Source organism: Saccopteryx leptura, chromosome X (genome assembly GCF_036850995.1).
Source record: "Saccopteryx leptura isolate mSacLep1 chromosome X, mSacLep1_pri_phased_curated, whole genome shotgun sequence".
In the NCBI taxonomy this organism is placed as follows: Eukaryota; Metazoa; Chordata; class Mammalia; order Chiroptera; family Emballonuridae; genus Saccopteryx; species Saccopteryx leptura.
This window is the reverse complement of record NC_089516.1, coordinates 28,847,244-28,865,514: the sequence shown is the minus strand read 5'-3', so window position 1 is coordinate 28,865,514 and position 18,271 is coordinate 28,847,244. Positions and strand designations below refer to the sequence as shown.

At 39.5% G+C, this 18,271-nt stretch overlaps 1 pseudogene; it reads left to right on the top strand.

Moving 5' to 3' along the window:
* The first annotated feature begins 17,448 nt into the window (after nucleotides 1–17,448).
* On the top strand, nucleotides 17,449–17,996 carry LOC136386507 (small ribosomal subunit protein bS1m pseudogene; annotated as a pseudogene).
* Nucleotides 17,997–18,271: the final 275 nt, after the last annotated feature.

Genomic DNA, 18,271 nt, shown 5'->3' with positions numbered 1-18,271 from the left:
GTTGGCCTGGAGTGTGGAAATCCCAGGTTTGATTCCCAGCCAGGGAATACAGGAGAAGTGCCCATCTGCTTCTCCACCCTTCCCCTTCTCCTTTCTTTCTGTCTCTCTTTTCCCCTCCTGCAGCCAAGGCTCCATTGGAGCAAAGTTGGCCCAGGTGCTAAGGATGGCTCCATGGCCTCTGTCTCAGGCACTAGAATGGTTCAGGTTGCAATAGAGCAATGCTCTAGATGGGCAGAGCATCACCCCCTAGTGGGCATGCTGGGTAGATTCCAATTGGGCCCATGTGGGAGTCTGTCTCTCTGCCTCCCTGCTTCTCACTTCAGAAAAATACACAAAAAAAAAGGTATCACAAAACAATTCCCACTCTTACCACATATGATCAAAGACATTTAAAACAGGCCTCCCCAAGATGTACTACTTTGGCACGTGAATTATTTTGAGCTGAAGTCAACCAAGACCCTGCAGGTTCATGAGAAACTTTTACCTCTCCCTTAAATAATTAAAACTAGTAGCTTTGCACAATAATGCATTTTTGGGCCATGGACCGGTTTAATGTCAGAAAATATTTTCATGGACCGGCCTTTAGGGTGGGACAGATAAATGTATCACGTGACCGAGACAAGCGTCAAGAGTGAGTCTTAAACGGATGTAACAGACGGAATCCGGACATTTTTAAAAAATAAAACATCATTCAGACTTAAGTATAAATAAAACGGAAATAATGTAAGTTATTTACTCTTTCTCTGTGGACCGGTACCAAATGGCACTAGTTCATAACCCGGGGGTTGGAGACTAGTCCACAACCCGGGGTTGGAGACCACTGCCCTATGGCATTCCAGAGAAATATGTGCCTGTTGGGGACCAAAAACCAACAGAGTTTTTGGAGTTTAGATTTTTGGGGGACAGAGGTGGGGGAAATTGCCTGTAAGCTGACAGTCTGCCCAACCCCCCACCTCACTTGCCTGATTAGGTTGCAAAAGGCTATTAAGCTGTGGTGCTGGATTGTTTACACTATCCCCCATATTCCCCAGAAAGACTGGAGGCAAGTTTCTTCTATTCTTTGTTTGGTGTAAAGTTAAGATAATATGTATGATGGGGGTTTTCTGCACTTGGTAAAATTCTTGGGTTGCCTTGGAAACATGATCAGAGACCATTGATTTGTTAATGGCCTCACTTTTTTACAAATTCTAAAAAAAGCATAACTCAAAAAATGTAACATAAAATGTTTTTTAACATCAGAACAAATTTAATTTTGTTGTACTTATTTCATTTAATTACCATAAAAGCATGCTTGGACTTAACATATTTTTCTCTAATATTTGACTTAATTATTATAACACATTTCTCAGAAATTTGTATATTGTGTGCCTACAATTATTTGTAGGATTTTAAATGTGCCCTGACTTCAAAAATTTTGAGAACCACTGCCATAATGACATCACCAGACCAGCAGAAAGAACCTTGAGACTAGAGGTTCTCTACTATTTTTAATCCCTTTTATTCTAGTTTATTTTTTAAAGCTAGTTTTGATCTACACGTGGGTTGACCCTTGAATATTTTAAAATACTTGTTTAAAGAGGGAAAAATATTGGAATATAGAATTGATTTAGGTCTTCTCAATATTTGTAAGTGTTGAACATAAACTAAAACAAAACTACTTAAAACTTATTGTTTCCATTGTGTTATAAAGGTATTATAACATTTTATGGCTGGCTAAATCTTAAGAGATGGAAATGGGAATAGCAGCTATGGGGCACTTATAACACAGCTCATTTTTAGATTCTAGCCACATCCATGGCAAATATCACTAACTGATAACCTCACTCTTATTAGTAGGTCTAGACATTCCTTCAAAGTCCTTCACAGAGCTATATTTCACACAGCCTATGTTAAATGATTAGAGCTGCCAGCATTGCAGTGTCTTGGAAATACCCAAAATATAATTCTCTGGAATCTCTAAATAAGCAAGAGACCTACTAGAAAGGAAATTTTATTTATAGTTAAAAATTTAAGCTTCCAATCAGAGTGATGTAATCAAGATAGTGAAATAAGAGGCCCGGAACTTTCCTTTCCTCAAAAAAACAACAACTTAACAGCAATACTAATTGCCTTTATGAGCAATGCAGAAACCAGTTAAGAGGTTCCTATACCTCAGGTGGGACATAGACAAGAAGAACCTTATTGAGTCCAGTAGAAAAATGTGTGGCATTTCTCTTCATAGTCACTCTCCACAAGACAGCATTGCATGATTGGGGGGAAAAATCCCAATGCCAACCTTCTCACAGGGGAGGGAAATAAATAATGGAACATATATGCAACACACAAAATTTTGACTTTTCAGGAGGCTCCCTAAGAGACTGTATTCGTTATTGCCTGACTCTAAGTGCTGACAGGAACATGATACAAGTTGGAGACCTCTGAAAAAGAATGTCACCAAAGCTAGTATCAAAGGGCCTGCAGTACCACAGACACTAGATAAAATAATGTTGAAAAAGTAGAAGGCAGGCCCTGGCTGGTTGGCTCAGCGGTAGAGCGTCGGCCTGGCTTGCAGGGGACCCGGGTTCGATTCCCGGCCAGGGCACATTGGAGAAGCGCCCATTTGCTTCTCCACCCCCCCTCCTTCCTCTCTGTCTCTCTCTTCCCCTCCCGCAGCCAAGGCTCCATTCGAGCAAAGATGGCCCGGGCTCTAGGGATGGCTCCTTGGCCTCTGCCCCAGGCACTAGCGTGGCTCTGGTCGCAGCAGAGCGACGCCCGGGAGGGGCAGAGCATCGCCCCCTGGTGGGCAGAGCGTCGCCCCTGGTGGGTGTGCCGGGTGGATCCCGGTCGGGCGCATGCGGGAGTCTGTCTCACTGTCTCTCCCCATTTCCAGCTTCAGAAAAATACACACACACAAAAAAGTAGAAAGCTTCATAAAACATAGTATAAAATAACAGTAATCAAGATGGCATGCTAGTGGAATAAAGAAAGACATATAGATCAATGTAACAGAACAAAAAAAAATCACAGAAATAAACCCTTATGTATATGATCAAATGATCAACATTGGTGCCAAAACTACACAATGGGGAAGGGTAAATGGTGTTGAGAAAACTGAATATCCACATCCAAAAAAATGAAAAGAGACCTTAACCTTATACCATATACAAAACTTAACTCAAAATAAATTAAAGACCTAAAGATAGAAGACCCAAAACTGTTAAAGTTGTAGAAGAAAACAGGAAAAATACTCCTCGAAATTGGATTTGGCAAAAACTTCTTAGATATGACATCAAAAGCATAAGCAACAAAAGTAAAAATAGACAAGTGAGACGACATCAAACTTAAAAGCTTCCATATATCAAAGGAACAATCAGCAAAATAAAAAGGCCTTTTTGGAATTGGAAAATATTTTCAAATTATGTATCTAACAAGAGGGTAATAATCAGAGTATATAAGTAACTCTTATAACTCAACAACAAGAAAATTAACCCAAATAGGAAATAAACATATTACTTTAGTAGACATTTCCCCAAAGATGATGTACAAATAGTCAAAGAAGATATGAAAAGATATGCAGCAAAACTAATTATATGAGAAATGCAAATCAAAACACCACAATGCAATACTATTTCACATCCATTAGGATGGCCACTATCAATAGAAGAGACAATAGCAAGTATTGGCAAGGATATAGAGAAATAGTAACTCTTTTATACTCTTCCTAGGAATATAAAATGGTGCAGCCATTATCAAAAAAATTAAGGAGGCTCTGAAAAATATTAAAAGTACAATTTTCCTATGATTCAGCAATCCTACCTCTTAGTATATACTGTGTCCAAAAATATTGAAGCAGGATCTCTGAGGTGTTTGCATACTGATATTCACTGCAGCATTATTCACAATGGCCAGGAGGTGGCAGCTAAATGTGCATCAAGGGATGAATGGATCAAGAAAATATGGCATAGGCCCTGGCCGGTTGGCTCAGCAGTAGAGCGTCGGCCTGACGTGCGGAGGACCCGGGTTCGATTCCTGGCCAGGGCACACAGGAGAAGCACCCATTTGCTTCTCCACCCCTCCACCGCGCCTTCCTCTCTGTCTCTCTCTTCCCCTCCCGCAGCCAAGGCTCCATTGGAGCAAAAATGGCCCGGGCGCTGGGGATGGCTCTGTGGCCTCTGCCTCAGGCGCTAGAGTGGCTCTGGTCACAACATGGCGACGCCCAGGATGGGCAGAGCATCGCCCCCTCGTGGGCAGAGCGTTGCCCCATGGTGGGCGTGCCAGGTGGATCCCGGTCGGGCGCATGCAGGAGTCTGTCTGACTGTCTCTCCCTGTTTCTAGCTTCAGAAAAATGCAAAAGAAAATGCAAAAAAAAAATATATATATATATGGCATATACATAGAATGGAGTATTATGCAGCTTTTAATAAAGATGAAGATCCTCCTACATGTTACCATAAGGACATTACTGTAAGTGAAAGAAGCCAGTTCCAAAAGGACATATACTCAAATGAAGTATCTAAAACAGTCAGTCATAGAAGTATAAAATAGAATGGTGGTTGCCAAGGTCCGAGGGTAGAGAAGAATTAATATTTATTGGGTAAAGAATTTTAGTTTCATAACATGAAAAATTCTACAAATCTGTTGCACAACAGTGTGAATAATACTAACATTACTGAACAGTAAACTTGAAAATGGTGAAGATGGTTATTATGAATTTGTCAAGTGAACACTTATGCAGAGCACAAGGTGTTAGATGTTGAGCCATGGTTCAAAAACAGACCACAAGAGGACATGAAATAGAGATTTATTATCCACAGGTCCTGGAAAAAGTTGGCATGCCTTGAAAGCCCACATGGGGAGCTCAAGGAAGAGTACATAGAAAGAAAAAGAGAGAGAGAGAAAAGAGAAGACATGGTACACATGCCTTTAATGGAGTTTATGCATGGAGTGTGTAAAGCCAGTATCCAGGGCCAGAGCCACCATCAGAGCAGCCCAGCCCATGCAGGTTCGCACTGGATTCGGACAGTCGGTAAAGAAACAGCGGAGCCAAAATCTGATGGGCCATAGTCTTTAATTCTAGCTTGCACCCGGCGGGCAAGTAAAAATACACACTGGGCTCCAAAACCCAGTCACATTCAGTGCTCACAAAGCCACTGATTTATCCGAGTTTCCTAGAATCAAAGGTTTCTAGCTCACCAGACTTATTCACCTCTGTTCCCCATCTCCTTCCTTATCCCAGATACAAACTCTACACAAACTGGCATCTCACTCAGCACTCCGCCATCTTGGCTGCTTCTCCTGGCCTCCTCCATGTGGCCTTTCTCTGCTCTCCTCTGCTCTCTCTTCTAATGATAATCTCAGGAACCAAGAGCGAAACTCTCGCTCCATTCCCATTTTATAGTGTAGAAATCCAAACCCTTAATCCAATATACATAATAGGGAAGTCTCTTAATACAAAGTCACTTCTCTGAGGCATGATAGGATTGTACCACCTTACACCAAAAAGGGTAGGAAAGGCTTAATCCCAAAACCAAGCCCCAGGCTACAAGGATTCTGCCTGCCTTTAGCCCACCCCAACACACATTAATATCACCTGGGCAACGGCCTCTTTAACAAAGTGAGCATAATACATTTTATCTGCCCAACAATCCACCCCTATGCTCACTTTACTACCCACAATTTATACCACCGGCATCCCTGTGCAAGGAAATTAGAACATTACACAAATCACAACAGCAAAAATCATACAATTTCAACAATTACAAAGGTACACTTCACCAGTCTCTGAGCACTCTGCCCAAAGCGCAAAATGTCCTCGGCCTTCTTCCTAGCCATGGGAAAAGCTTCCCAGGGCAGGGGAGCGCTTCCAGCAAAGCCACCCCCCACCCCCATCAGGGCATTTCACATTGTCCAAAATCCATAATCCGTAAGTCCATCCAACAAAGGAGTCAATGCCCACTCCGGTCGTAGTCCAGGAAATCAGTCCACTCACGTGGGTCATCAGCCACCCCCCTCATTCCTGCCGTCCTGGCAGGTTTCACACTGTCCCAAAGAGGGGCACGTGGCAATGGCAGTCAGCATTTCCATCTCTGCTCCGGAAAGCATGTCCAGCCATATTTCCCAAAATCGCAGACCTACCAGGGTCGAAGTAGGTGCTCCTTCCAGCTGCGCTTTCACCTTCTGGAGACTGCGGATTGCAACTCCAGTCCGATTCTCCTCATCCTCCAAAGAGGGACTGAAAACACCAGCTCCGGCTGCCAGGCTCAAGCCCCGGGCTGCCGCCGCCTTCTGCTCTGCAGACCTTGCAGCTCCGGACCCAGCCTCAGCTTCAGCCTCAGCCCCGGCCTCCTGCCGCTGCTGGCTCTCCGCAACATCCAGGGCAAGCTGCAACTCATGAACCTCTGAATCCTCCTCCAGCGTTTGCTCCATTTCCAGGCGAATCTCGAACACCTGGTTGGCCTCCTCCAGCGCTTCCTCCAGCTCCAGGGTCAGCATCTGTTTCTCCCACTCCTTCCCCTGCTCGGTTGGCAGGTCCCGGGCAGCCTCTTCCACAGAGCTCTCAGTTTCCTCACGCATGGCTATAAAAGTCAGCCAGCCTACGGTCCCCAAAAGGACAGCCATGGGGAACCATAACACTAGCCAGTCCTCTACTCCACCGCTCAAAGGCTTTTTGCCGATCTGTACCGAATCCTGCCACAGACTACGCCAAATGTAAAGCCAGAAGCCATGGCCAGGACCACTATCACAGCAACCAGGCCCATGCAGGTTCGCATTGGATTCGGACATTCGGTAAAGAAACAGCGGAGCCAAAATCTGATGGGCCATAGTCTTTAATTCTAGCTTGCACCCGGCGGGCAAGTAAAAATACACACTGGGCTCCAAAACCCAGTCACATTCAGTGCTCACAAAGCCACTGATTTATCCGAGTTTCCTAGAATCAAAGGTTTCTAGCTCACCAGACTTATTCACCTCTGTTCCCCATCTCCTTCCTTATCCCAGATACAAACTCTACACAAACTGGCATCTCACTCAGCACTCCGCCATCTTGGCTGCTTCTCCTGGCCTCCTCCATGTGGCCTTTCTCTGCTCTCCTCTGCTCTCTCTTCTAATGATAATCTCAGGAACCAAGAGCGAAACTCTCGCTCCATTCCCATTTTATAGTGTAGAAATCCAAACCCTTAATCCAATATACATAATAGGGAAGTCTCTTAATACAAAGTCACTTCTCTGAGGCATGATAGGATTGTACCACCTTACACCAAAAAGGGTAGGAAAGGCTTAATCCCAAAACCAAGCCCCAGGCTACAAGGATTCTGCCTGCCTTTAGCCCACCCCAACACACATTAATATCACCTGGGCAACGGCCTCTTTAACAAAGTGAGCATAATACATTTTATCTGCCCAACAGAGTGCTTTGAGGTTTCCAGGTTATGTCTAAGTTGTGGCTAAACTGGTCAATTGAAACCAAAAGAGTGGGTTTTAGTAAGCTCCACTGGGGATTTTTCCAAAGAGTGCATAAGAGGAAGGCACTGGGAGGCAGGAGACACTGTTAACCACAGGGACATTTGGGGAAGTCATATTAGAAATTTACATTAACTGTGACTCTGTTGGCTGAGACCTGCAGTAGCATGAGAAGCCAGTGTCAGTGTGGGGTCTCTGCAGTTTGAATGACTAAACAAAATGGATGCTGAAGCAGCAATACCATGGAGTAGGTTAAGTAAACTTGTTGTAAAGTACCGTACCTTACTTCTGCAGGTTTACGTAGAGACACGAAGTCCAAATGAATTTTTGAGGAGTTTTATTTATTAAGCTGGCTGCATATGACAAACACGGGGTATAGCTGACCCAAATTGTGTGGTGTCGAATATAGCTCTGAGGCTGGTTATATACCCTTGACCATATATAGGTTGGGGGAAAAGGAGGGGGAGCATGATGCAATCATTAACAAGCTTATAACACTTGTCTATAGGATTTATAAAAAAACATTTGTACATATTAAAACTTACAAGGTAACACAATAGCGAAAAATGTTGTTTTACATATCAAAAGACATCCCCAAATCTTTTAGTGTCCAGCTCCTATTCTTTTGTCTAGAGGTACATACATTAATCACATGACTTCAAGATGGGAAGGGGCTTACAGGATGTCAGAGGATAAGCGTTCGTAAATCACCCATTAAGAAGAAAGAAAGGGGGAGAGGAAAGGGCTACTTAAATCTTTCTTCCCTTCCCCTGCACCTGGCTAGCTGTTTACCTTCTTCCTCATAGGTGTGGAGAGGAGAGAGAGTTCAAGCCTCCTTCCTCTTTTTATTCAAAACCTAGCATAAAACCTCTCTATTTACAATATAATAGCCCTTCCTAAGCATGAACATAAGTATTAAATCATATTTACAAAATCTCTCCGAACGCTTGGCCTAAATCATAAAATGCCTTTTAAGTGTCTTAGAAAAAGGAGTTTCTTATCTCAGTACATAGTATGTCCTTGTAAGCCAGGAAACTCCCACATTCCTCTCCCTTCATTCTCTACAGAAAGGACAGGACAAGAAGCCTGACTTTTCCTCCTAAAAAATTAATATTAATTTTTGCAATTCTTTGGTACCTTACCATAAACTCTCAACAATGATAAATAAAATGTTATGTATTTAATTTTTATCCCACAATGAAAATAAAGCTTTAAACTTTTAAGTAACCATAATGAACCTCTGTAAGGTTAAAATAAATCAAACTTACCTATAGCATTATAAAATTAATTTCTAAACTCAGTATTACTTTGAGTACTATTTTCTTCCAAGTTTAAATATATGAAAGCATCTAAATCACACCTTTAAACTATGTTATTATACAAATAACTTAAAATAAGTATTCATCTGCCAAAATATTGTGACTTCAAAACTAATTTAAGAAATATTAATTTTCTAACTAACAAGAATTTTAATGCTAAAAAATTATAGATCACTTTTAAAGTATATATTATACTCAGTAAATCAATGAGAGCATTTTGTTATTTATTGTTTGACGAGCTAGTCAAAAATATATCAGTTCATTCTTGAAACATCTCCCTTTTGATAATTATATAATTTCAGAAAGGCATAAAGATGCTGAGTAAACAATATGCAAAGTAGCCTGAGCAAGTGGTGGTACAGTGGATAGAGCATCGACCTAGGATGCTGAGGACCCAGGTTCAAAACCTCGAGGTTGCCAGCTTGAGCGCAGGGTTGCTGGCTTGAGCATGGGATTGTAGACATGACTCCATGGTCACTGGCTTAAACCCAAAGGTCACTGGCTTGAAGCCCAAGGTCACTGGCTTGAGCAAGAGGTCACTGGTTCAGCTGAAGCCCTCCAGTCAAAGCACATAGGAGGAAGAAACCAATGAACAACTACAGTGCTGCAACTTTAAGTTTATGTTTCTCATATCTCTCCCTTTCTGTCTGTCTCTGTCTCTTACTAAAAAAGAAAAAAAAGAAAAAAGTAAAATAATATGCAAAATAAAATTTAGTAAAAAAAAAAATCATAAACAAAAACAGTTTATCTTGTTGTATAAGGTATCTTGCCCCTATTTAATTTTATGATGAATGGCTCTTACATAAGAAGTATTGCAGATACAAAGTTTTCTGAATTTTTACAAATACTTTATATTTAACATGTTTGAATATTTGGCTAGTATCTGGTTGACCAATGAATATGCTTATACTGTGATGGGAGAGATTTTGTAGTTAATTTATGTTTATACATGCTTGACCAATTTTTTTGAGACAAAAATAACAATTACTATACATGATAACTCCAGAAAGTGTCTTTTCAGCTTCACATGGAGTCTTTTTGGATCAATGATAGAGATCATTCTTTTACAAGATGTCCAATGTTTTTCTCTTGCTTTTATTTAAAGAACAGCTTAACCAACATCCTGTCTTAATATTCTATGTAAAAAAAATTTCTGTCGATTAAAAAAGAAATGCTTGCATTTCTCTCAACCTTTTGTAAAATGACAATACTATGCATATTTTCTCTTGTGGAATATAAGTACAGATTTTAAAATAATAAGTACATTCAAAAGATGTTGAAATGTAGAAACTTGAAAATTTGAAGTAATCATAGCAGATTAGGATACTATTTTAAAATATGGATAAAATAGTCTTATTGAATTTTGCAAGTTTCAGAACTTTTCAGAATAAATTTGTGGATGAACTGAATATAAGAACTGGATGGTGAACTTCAGAATATAGGGAATAGTGGGAACAATTTTGGAGAAATAGGTAAAGGCTTTTAGAATAATGACTATTTTAATAGCAAGTCAAAAAGACAAATTAAAGATATAACTGATTTCCCTTTATTCATTCTACTATGAAAGTTCTAATCAAGAAGCATATTGTAAGGCTGAATAAACTATATTCCATAGTAGTTTTATTTTTTAAAAGAAGAAAATTTTTTTTTTAAAAAATCTGCTTGCTTAATATTAACTTCAATTAATTAAACTGAGAGAAGGGATTTTTTCCCCCATAAAAGAAACCTAATTACTTTTTCACTAAAAATATGATGTCTATTATTGTTATGAAATTAAACAAAGCTAAAACGAAACCCTATTAACCTGTGAAAATTTAACAGTGTCTTTAGAGGTCACTGGAAAAGTAATTTCTAATGAAAAATTACATGTTTAAAGAAACACAGCATAGGACCCAAAGAAAAATTAAAGAAACTTTTTGAAATGCCTTGAATTAAAAAATAAATATCCCAATATTATATCATTTATAGTTCCATGAAGATTTTTCCCCTTTCTAAACATTTATTTTCCTTTAAAATTCTAGTGTATATTCAGATAAATTTGTTATCCCTAAAATACTTTATAAATATTTGAAAAACGTAAGTAAATCAAATGTGGATATGTACTATTTTTTTCTTCCAATAAACAAACAAAAACAACCCAGAAACAAAAAGCCTGAATAAAGTAGCTGTAAAGCTTATGTTAACCAGTTTTCTGAATTGAGCATACTTATCTTTCAGGGATCTTAAACTGTTCAGATATTTACAAAATGTTACATTTTATATATTATTCTCCCGCCAGATGATTGATTGGAATTGTAGTCACTTTTATGACATTAGAACTAAACTCTTATATAACCATAATTCCCACTCTAAATTATTATTCAGCAACTTTTGTAGCCCTTAAAAAAAAGTAGATACAGGTTAAAGTTGGGGCAAAAGGAGGAAAATTACTTTGATTTTTTGCATGTGGGCATGGTAGGGAAAGTAGAGCCAATAAACTGTGACTCCTTAAAATAAACAGAAACACACATTCAAGAATTGTTCTTTTTAATTATTGAAAAGATTATCAATACGAAGAATGTGTTACCTATTGGCCCCACATTATGAAACTGAGCATTATAGTTCTGTTCTTCCAGAAATGGAATCTTATACTAGTCAATCAGGAATCAACTGATCAACACTAGTTAAATAATCTGTCTCTTAGACTCCTGCCATCCCCTAAAGGAAAGAAAGTAATCTGTAATAACCCGATTTTTTGCCTACTATAACTTCCTTGTTCTTGTTCCTTTCTGCCTATAAAAGTCTGTCACTTTGTACAGCTCCTCAGAACCCCTGTCTGTTAGACTTGAATGCTACTGGATTCAAATATATTTTTGCTTAAATAAACTCTTAACATTTTTTTTTTACAGGGACAGAGAGAGAGAGTCAAAGAGAAGGATAGATAGGGACAGACAGACAGGAACAGGAACGGAGAGAGATGAGAAGCATCAATCACTAGTTTTTCATTGTGACACCTTAGTTGTTCATTGATTGCTTTCTCATATGTGCCTTGACTGTGGGCCTTCAGCAGACCGAGTAACCCCTGGCTCAAGCCAGCGACCTTGGGTCCAAGCTAGTGAGCTTTTTGCTTAAGTCAGATGAGCACGCGCTCAAGCTGTGAGCTCGAGGTCTCGAACCTGGGTCCTTCTGCATCCCAGTCCGACGCTCTATCCACTGCGCCACTGCCTGATCAGGCTAAACTCTTAACATTTTTAAAATACCTGTTTACCTTGTAACAGTTTCTGTTACTAATAAAGAACTTGGTGAGCCATTATTTCTAATGAATGTATAATTAATTACACTTCTGTTTTCTTCTTTGAATATTAAAAATCTCAAGACAAATTAGAAATTTATAACAACTAGTTTACTGTAATGTTTGATGTATGTTCTAGGTCACTATTGCTGCAAAACAAACCATGCAAGCTTGACCAGGTTTTGGTGCAGTGGATAGGGCATTGACCTGGGATGCTGAGGACCCACATTCCAAACCCCAAGGTCACCAGCTTGAGCATGGGCTCAACAGCTTGACCATGGGGTCACCAGCTTGAGCATGGGATCATAGACATGATCCCATGGTCACTGGCTTGAGCCAAAAGGTTGCTAGCTTGAGCAAGGGGTCACTGGCTCAGCTGGAGCCTCCCAGTCAAGGCACATATGAGAAAGCAATCAATGAACAACTACAGTGCTGTAACTACAAATTGGTGCTTCTCATCTCCCTTCCTGTCTGTCTGTCCCTCTCACAAACAACAGTAACAAAAAACAAACCACCACATAAAACCTTATTGGCTTAAACATTATTTTTCCATATTCTGTGGGTTAATTTACAATGTCTCATACAGTTGCAGTCAGAAGAACGATGGGTTAGAGCCATCTAAAGGCTCATTGGGCTAGATATCAAAGATGGCCACTCAGCTGAAATGGCTAGCCCAACTTTGAGCAAGAGAAATCTCTCTCTGTCTCTCTCTCTCACCAACTCTCTCTCTCTCTGTCTTTCTCTTCCTCTACACTTGCCCCACTCCATCCCATGCCTTGCAGTCTCTGCACATGGCTTCCTCAAAAGACAGTGGTCAGAGGGTAGTGGAACTTCTTACATGACTGCTAGCTTCACCTAGAGCAAATATGCCAAGTTGGAAACTAAAGTTAACTACAAGGTTTTTTCTGACTCAGCCTCAAAACTTAGGGAGCATCACTTCTATTGCACTTTACTGGTGCAGAGCAATCCACTGATTCAGTGCTGATTCAAGGAAAGGGAACTACAAAAACTCATGAATACCAGGAGATATGATTTACTGTAGAGAATCTATAAGAACTATGTACCATAAATTAATTAATTTTTCCTTTTTCTAATAATGGGTTTTTATTTGATTACCTTCTCATACATTTTTATTATGCTTTTGAGTTTTATAATGTCAAATAATAATAAAAGTTAAATTCATGTTTGTACAAATGGGATATTAATACTACACAATACAGGGTGTAGTATGAGAATTGCTTGAGTTAGTAAATGTATGGATAATTTGTAAGTAAGGTAATACTCTAATAATGGTAAGTTTAGAAATATGATAATTTGTCATGGATATTCCTATTTTTGTTGGAATTCTAAGAAGTTTTGTTTTACACTAATGCTCTTAATGTCAGTCAAGTGATCTATGAGTACATGATGAGACAAGAGAGGACTTGGTGAACTGAACAGAGGCAAAGAGAATTATGTCCCAGTAAAATTTCTGAAAACTCTTTATATAACTCTATTAAAATATAATCAGCTAAATATTTTATTTTTTTTTTGTTTCTATGTCTGTTTTATAGAAGTGTCTCCTAATTAATACAACAGTACATAAATGTGTATTTCATTTCCACAGTTAAAATTTAATGAAGTGTGCAAGTGAATGGAATAATCTCCAATGTTTCTTTTATGAATGATTCTAAATGTCTTACCTAAAGATTTCATTTTCCATTCTCACTACTGCCTAATACATAAAGTGTCACTAAAGAATGCAGCTTGACCAGGTGGTGGCACAGTGGATAGAGCATCAACCTGGGACACTGAGGACCCAGGTTCAAAACCCCAACATCGCTGGCTTGAGTGTGGGCTCATATGGCTTGAGCACAGGCTCACCAACTTGAGCACGGGGTCATCGACTTGAGTGTGAGATCATAGACATGATACCATTGTCAACCAGCTTGAACCCAAAGTTTACTGACTTAAAGCCCAAGGTCACTGGCTTGAGCAAGGGGTCACTGACTCAGCTAGTGTCTCCCCTCCCAGTCAAGGCACATATGAGAAAGCAATCAATGAACAATTAAAGTGACACAATTATGAGTTGATAACTCTCATCTCTCTCCCTTCTTGTCTGTTTACTGTCTGGCTCTCTCTCTGTCTCTTTCTATCGAAAAAAGAAAAGAATGCATAGTTCTTTGGCCTTTATATTACTAAATCTGCCACTTAATTTGCCCAGAATGTTATCCCCATTTTGCAGTGTCAACATCATCTGCCTCATTCAATAAATATCTTCTCAAAACCAGTAATTCTAATTATATAATGTAACCTCCTCATTTAGTCTTTTTTACCAGTATAACACTTAAAGCCCTTCATGGGAACATCTACAATGGGCTCTATAAATGTTTTTGTAATTTTCTTTGGTTCTTTTCTCTCTCTCATTAAATCAAACAACTAACTAGGATACTTGTCTTTTATTTCCCTTGAAACTCTTCACTGTCTCCAGCAAAGGGGTCATCATTTAGCAGATATTCAACAAAATTGTTGACTAAGAAAATCAACACTAGATCTTGGTAAACTATTGCTCTCTGTGCTCCAGTATTTTGCACTTTTCAGAGGAATAATGTGAAGGGAATTTACCATTAGAAAAGTGTTTTTCTGAAATCCTTGAACAGAGAATACTCTTCAACAATTACGTGAAATAGTGCCACAATTGCAATGATTTCTAGATGTCACTCTGCTACAAATCTGCCATCTAGGAACAAAAGATAATGCCACTTGAAGAAAACTGGTTAACAAAGTGATGTGCAAGGCCAAAGTGCCACTTACTCTACCCTACATCAAACACCAGACTTCGCTTTAATCTTCTGACACTGGGAAAAATAATTTTAAGGCAATTTCAGCTAAGGAAACAATCTTTGGGGAAAAAAAGAGAAAAAGAAAAACAAAAACAGAGACAAAAGCATCCTTTACCAAGAACAGCTTGGTTCCAATCTGGAATACCTATTTTCTTTGTTCTAGTTTATCTGTTAGAATTCAAAAGGTTTTACCAGATGGGCTCTCCATTAGAAATCAATTTAAATAAGTGGTTATTTAATACCATAAAAGCCTATAAAAATTTTTTGAACTAGTAGCTAGGAAAACATCCTACTAATGTAATGACAAGAACACAATTAGAAGAGAAAATTTCAATATTAAATCCTCATAACTCGCCCTGGCCGGTTGGCTCAGCGGTAGAGCGTCGGCCTAGCGTGCGGAGGACCCGGGTTCGATTCCCGGCCAGGGCACACAGGAGAAGCGCCCATTTGCTTCTCCACCCCTCCGCCGCACTTTCCTCTCTGTCTCTCTCTTCCCCTCCCGCAGCCAAGGCTCCATTGGAGCAAAGATGGCCCGGGCGCTGGGGATGGCTCTGTGGCCTCTGCCCCAGGCGCTAGAGTGGCTCTGGTCGCAATATGGCGACGCCCAGGATGGGCAGAGCATCGCCCCCTGGTGGGCAGAGCGTCGCCCCATGGTGGGCGTGCCGGGTGGATCCCGGTCGGGCGCATGCGGGAGTCTGTCTGACTGTCTCTCCCCGTTTCCAGCTTCAGAAAAATGAAAAAAAAAAAAAAAAAAAAAAAAAAAAAATCCTCATAACTCAAAGTTGAACAAATGATACAATCAATACATTACAATAAAAAGTCTCTGAATCTTGGAAGATTTTAGAAATAATACTTTATAAAGTCAGTACAGTAGTTTAACAACCAAATTAAAGTTGGACAAGTCTTAGAAAAACTACTGATTTTCATTATTTAAAGTAATTTTAATGCCTTATAGTGCAAAATGTTTGGATAATACCTCTGAATTGCTCTTATTATAAAATTGCTGTTTTTTCTTTCCGGAATGATACATACTTTTCACTTCTCCCCAGAGTAACCACTTTCTTATCTTTCAGACCCCAGACTAATTGTCACTTTATCAAAAAGGCATTTTCTTAACTCTCAAATATTACTATTTTTTCCCTAATATCTTCTTCTGCATCTTTGTATATTTTTGTAAAATACATACCACAATTTGTAATTGTAAATTTATTTTGTTTATTATTAACTGTTTCCCTCACTAGACTTTCACTTCCATTACGTAAGACATCTGTCTCTACTTTCTGACACTCTGTAGCTACTGTCTAGCACAGTGCCCAGTTGTTAGCAGGTGAACAATAAGTACTTGTATGAACAAAAGAATAAAAAATGATAAGGCCTCATCATGTAATTCAATATTGCCAGAACACTGATTCATTTCTATTACTAAAAATATATAATTTGAAGTTAGAAAGAATTATTGGGTCCCTATGGTACTCTTCAGTGAGTGGTACCAACTAGATGAGCAGACTGTTTTATTTTCCATTCTCATCCTTTTTAAGCCCATCATAATCTGGTTTATACAGTATAATGACACTTTTAACTATGGATTATTTATATATAAACATATATCAACCTTTAGAAGATAAGAGTTTATCATGAGAACTTTTCCTCTGAGACCAGATAATGCGATATGCTTACAATTTCTCATCCTTTTCCTAAGCACTCCTGAAAAAATAGAAAATATGAATATGAAGGTTGAATGAAGTTACTGCAATACTACTTAGGCATTGCACTTAGTGGTTTGTGCTCTTGTCAGTGGCCCATCTAGCAGCAGTTGTTATGTCGATTTCAGAGTTCATAATCAATGATATCCTGGAGAGCTTCAATATCGCAAAACCCCGTTCTCTCAATCTAGTATATACCAGTCCAGTCCAACCTTTTAGTTCAGTCTGTTTACTTCCTTTTTTTTTTCCTTCTCTAATATCTGTCTCACCTTGCTGGGAAGAAAAACAAGCAGGGGAAATAAGTACATATATTTTCTAGTTACCTTTCTCTTTATTCTCCACATTATTTTTATATCATTTTTATTTAGAAGCCTGTGGAAATAAGACATCTAAAAAATGGATGGGATTTGCCATATATAAATGCATATACTGACATTAAACATGTAGAAGATAGTTCTTTAAAATCACCATGATTAGGCCCAGGCTAGTCGGCTCAGCGATAGAGCCTCCGCTCGCATGTGGAAGTCCCAGGTTCGATTACTGGTCAGGGCACACAGGAGAAGCGACCATCTGCTTCTCCATCCCTTCCCCTCTTTTTCTTTCTCTCTCTCGCTCTTCCCCTCCCACAGTTGTGGCTGGAATGAGCAAGCTGGCCCTGGGCCCTGAGGATTGCTTCAGGTGCTAAAATAATTCACTTGTCGAGCAACAGAGCAGAACATCAGCTCCAGACGGGGTTGCGGGATGGATTCTGGTCTGGGCATATGTGGGAGTCTGTCTCTCCACCTCCTTGCCTCTAATTTGATTAGAAAAAAAAATTGGGAATAAGTTTAGCTGTGGACATGGAAAAAAAAAAGAAAAAAAATCACCACAATTAGGTCAGAAGTTCTGGAGCTGTCATGGCAGCACTGTGTCAGACCCGTGCCGGTGACTGGTGAGAGTCATTTCCTGTATCTGTCCCTGTTCTCTCGGTGCTGTTGAGGCGTGGGCACTGAGAATGGCCCAGGGAGTGAGAGTTCCAGGTCCATGGAGTCTAGAACATGCTCAGGTGGCTTAGCGAGCGCTGCAGTGGAAGGTGGAGCTCAGGTGGACAAAGGGTTCTCTGAAAATTGTGGAATCCTTTGAGTCTATGCTGAGACATTCTCCTCCTACACAGATAGGACCTGCCAAGGATGAACTAGTTGTTGGGCTAATCTTTTGCATTGCGGAGAAGAATCTTTTTAAATAGATTTTGGTGGCAAGTTTCAGTGTGTGTGAAAAAGACCAGAAGTGGATGGAGCGAAATACTATCTAGGAGCCAGAGTCCAGCTGTGGTTATTAGATCTTGAACTTACATCTAAGTTTCTGGGAGCCACAACAGACACAACTATACTAGAGGCATATGCAGTTCTCTGGACTCCAGGAGAGTAAAGACTCCAAATCAAAAGAGAAGCATCGTGAGAAATAAATGAACTTCGCTTAGCATTCACTCCTTCTTTGTATAACCCAGATATTTATCAAGAATGAAATTAGAAAATTGTGAATAAATGAATGAAAGCTATAATTTTAGCTTTTATTTGTTAGAATTTTCTTTAGCTGTATCTCCCTTCCCCTTTTTTAATACCCATTTTCCTCTTTGTTTGGGATAGTGTAAACTCTACTGGGAAATTCTATCATTAAATAAATATGTTTTGAATGCAAATAGAAACAAAATAAAATCACCAGGAATAATATCTTCTTTCT